Source organism: Belonocnema kinseyi, chromosome 8, assembly GCF_010883055.1.
Source record: "Belonocnema kinseyi isolate 2016_QV_RU_SX_M_011 chromosome 8, B_treatae_v1, whole genome shotgun sequence".
In the NCBI taxonomy this organism is placed as follows: Eukaryota; Metazoa; Arthropoda; class Insecta; order Hymenoptera; family Cynipidae; genus Belonocnema; species Belonocnema kinseyi.
The window spans coordinates 62,595,240-62,599,434 of NC_046664.1; the positions used below are offsets into that span (position 1 = coordinate 62,595,240).

A 4,195-nucleotide genomic window follows, 5' to 3' on the forward strand; every position below is an offset into this window, starting at 1 on the left:
TTTCCTCCTCCCATTCACATATTCTACACATTCTGTTCTCTTCTTTTTCCCAGTACATCCCCTCCCTTACCTCGTTTCCCAGTCTAAATTTTGCTATTCTGGCCCACCTTCTCTCTCCCCATCCCTTTTTTAAATACTTTAGCAGCCCTTCCTTTTTTATCATCTTATACCATTTATTGTATTTTGATTCCTCAATCGCCCCCCCATCTTTCTGTTAATTGTCTTTCCCTCTCCCTTTTTTCCAATTCTTCATATTTTACTCCAGTCCCGTCTTCTATTTCTCTATCATTAAAGAACTCCCTCCTTTCTTCTTCCCACCTCGTTAATTCGATCGCCCTCCCTCTCCTCTCTTCTACCTCCATCAAACACTTTCTCGCCAACTCCCCTCCCTTTGACAGCTTTATTTTCTAAAGATTATGTGACAAAAAATGTATCCTGTTGTGATATTTGGTTTAAGAATCAATAGTATGTTGAAGGAAAACAGTAAGTGCAATTATTAACACATTTTAAAATCGTACATATTTACACATTGTTCAGTAAATATTACATTTAAGTGCCTTTTCAATGAATTCTTTATACATACCATAAATATATATTTTTTCAGTCGATTTTCTCCATTGGTTTTTACGAAACGCTCCTTTGAAATTTTGTTAAACAATATTTTGCGACTTCTTTTTTCGATTTGCAGATAACCAAAACAAAACATCGGCACAGAAAATATATTTGATAATCACTGACACGTAAGCTGTGATTGTTGGAAAATCCGACCTCTTTGACGTCAAAGGGGTCCTCCAAACGACATCGTGATAAAAAATTCATATTTCAACATTAAATTAAAAATAGTAAATATTATGTAAAAAAATATTTTATGAACATTTTTATAATTATAATTTTATATACTATGAGATCCATTTATTGGAAAAATGATATCTGACTTTGGAAACAACCCTATTGGGGGGTCTTATATCGGGAGTTGAGTGTAAAGCAAGCATTGAAATGTTTGTGGAGCTTTGTTCGAAATACCGTCGCGCAGAATATATTTCAAATGATAAGGAATGGCGTAGTCGAGGCCTGACGCTGCCAGGGTACTTTTTTGAAAGAATTTGTTTCAAGTTAGAATGAAACCCACTTCTTTGCAGCCGTCTATAAAGAAACGTTATCAATTTGGTTGAAATATCATTTCTCGTTGTTTGAAAATTTAACTTTTTTTTTAATTCGACTTTGTATGAAAAATTAATTCTTTTAACTGAAAATGTGAGTATTCCATTTTTTTTTGAAAATTGATCTTTTTTTATTTCAAATTAGTCTTTTGTAGTTACAAACTCAACTGTTTGTTTAAAAATTAGTCCTTTGTGGTGAAAAACTAATCTTGGTTGGAACTTCATCATTTTTGTTTAAAAATGCAATAGTTTGGTTGTAAATTAATCTTTTTTGGTTGAGAAGCCAATTATTATTTTTTAAATTCGTTTTTTTTTTTTGGTTGAATTGAATCGTTTTTTATGTAAAATTAAATTCTTCCTTGGTTAAAGTATCAACTAGAGCATGTTTTGTTAAGACTCAATCTTTTTTGGTTGAAAAATCAACTACTTGGTTTGAAGTTAAACTATTTTTTTCTTAAAATTCATCACGTTATTTGAAGATTTATATTTTAGAGTTAAAAATTTAACTGTTTTGTAGAAAATTCGCCTTTTTCGGTTAAAAATTCCACCATTTGGTAGAAAATTAAACTATTTAATTGATAATTAACTTTTTTGTTAAAGGTTCATATTTTTCGTTAAAAATCTCAACTATTTGGTTAAAAAGCAACTATTTTAATGATAATTGAAATCTTAGATATAAAATTGTCTCTTTTGTGTAAAAATCATATTTTTGGTTGAAAGTTTAACTGTTTTTTGGATAATTAGTTGTTTTTTTTAAATTATTTTTTCTATATGAAGATTTAACTATTCAAGTTTTGGTTGAAAATGTACCCTTTATAAGTGTACAAATTAACTATTTGGTTGAAAATTCTTCTTTGTTATCAGAGAATTTATCTTGTTTCTTGAAAATTCATCTTTTTGGTTTAAAATTCGTCTTTTTTGGTTGAATTTTACTGATTGAATATTCGTTTTTTTTCGTTTGAAAAATAATTTTTAAACTGAAAATTGGACTATACCACGTTTGATTAAAAACAAATTTAGTTGAAAATTCGACTATTTTGTTTTAAATGCATCTTTCTTAATTGGAACTTCATCTATTTGTTTGAGGATTCAACTATTTAGTTGAAGACTCCTTTTATCGTTTAACTCAACTAGTTCAAAATGCGTATTTTTGCAGAATATTCTTTTTTTTATAGTTCTTGGCTGAAATTAAATTTTTCTTAGTTAAAATTTAACTTTTTTGTTGAAAATTCAACTGTTTTTGGAAAATTCGTTTTTTTGGCTGGGAAATTGAACAATTTGGTTGTAAATGATAGCTTTGGTTTAAAAAATAATTTTTTAGTGCTTAAAGTTCTTTTTTTTGGGCTGAAAATTCGATTCTTTTGTTGAAAATGTAATAAATTTCGAATTGAAATTTTATTATACAATTCATCTGTTTTAGTACAAATTTCATCTTTCTCGGATAAAAATTAAGCTGTTTGATAAGAGTTCGAGTATTTTGATAAAAAATTATTCCTTTTTGGAATGAAAATACAATTTTTTTCATCGAAACTTATTTTTTGTTAAAAAGTTCAATTTCTGATCATGAAATATCAAATGAAATATTTTCTGGATGAAAATTTAACTATTTTTTAAACAAATTTTGTTTCTTTTTAAAATTAAAAATTTATATGTTTTAAGAGCAATTTCATCTTTTTGGATATAAATGCAATTATTTGCTAGAGAATTAAACACATTTTTTTAAAAGTCATCCTTTTTGGTTAAAAAATTGTCTTTTTGGGTTGAAAAAATCCATTTTTTCGTAGAAACTTATTTGTTGCTTAAAAAATTATATTCTGATCGTGAAAAGTCAACTGAAATCTTTTTTAACAGAAAATTCAACTTTTTTTTGAAAATTTATCTCTTTTAGTAGACATTTCATTTTTTTAAAAATGAAAATGCACCTTTTAGTAAAAAAATATTCTTCTTTGCTTAAATGTTCAACTAGTTTGTTTGAAAAATCTGGTTGAATCATTTTGTTAAGAAATAATTTTTTAAATATTTATATTTTTATTTGGAAATTCATCTCTTTGGTTGAAAAATCAACTGTTTAGTGAAAAATTATTTTTTTGGTTCAAAATTAATTTCCTTAACTGATAATGTAACTTTTCCATTTTCTTAAGATTGGTCTTTTTTAGTTGAAAATTCTCCTTTTTTAGTAAAAAAAAAATAATTTCCTTGGTTTGAAATTTTATTTTTGGTGGGTAAAAATACATCAGTTCTGTGAAAAATTAATTTTCTTCTGAAAAGTCGTATTTTTGTATGAAAATTCCATTTTTGTAGAGAAAAAAATGATCTTTTGGCTTGATGTTTCAACAATTTATATAAACCATTATTTCATTCTTGAGTATAAAATCTTTTTTGTTGAAAATTCGTCTCTGGTTTTAAAATGCTGTCTTCTTTTTATTTTGTATAAATTTCATCTTTTTGGATTGAAATATAAACTATGGCATACTTTTGTTAAGTATTTATCTTTTTAGGTTGAAAATTCAACTATTATGTTAAAAATGTAATTATTTTGTTGAAAATTCAAGGTTTTTATTAAAAAGCCATATTTTATAGTAGAAAAGACTTTTTTTTGTTTAAAATAAATTAAGAAATTTGAAATTTTTTAATTTGTATCTGGAAATACTGTTTTATTAGTCTATATAAAAGATTATATTTTAAAAGTATTGCAAGGTTAAAATGCTGGTATTAGAATGTTAGTGATCAAGAAAAATAAAAAATTAGTGAAGGAAATATCAGGGAACTTTCAAAATAAAGTTCTCGGACACCCTGCCTAATTCTACTAGCAATAACTAGCAAAGCACTTCTGTAAATTAAAAATTACTTACATTGAGGGGGGGGGTATTTTGTTTCGGTTTTTTATAGGGAGGAGGGGGATCTTAGGGTGGGACTATAATCCGTTTCGTAATTTAACCCTCAAACGGTACACTCCAACCGAGCATACGTAAACGGTACACTGGTGCGAATTGGTTTGTTTGCAATGTTAATATTAAATATTTAATATATTGAAC

General features: G+C 26.7%; 1 protein-coding gene across 1 annotated transcript in view; it reads left to right on the plus strand.

Moving 5' to 3' along the window:
- The window catches only part of LOC117177764 (protoheme IX farnesyltransferase, mitochondrial), a 21,614-nt gene that overhangs the window by 7,086 nt on the left and 10,333 nt on the right, over positions 1–4,195 (plus strand). The gene's annotated exons all lie outside the window — the stretch shown is intronic.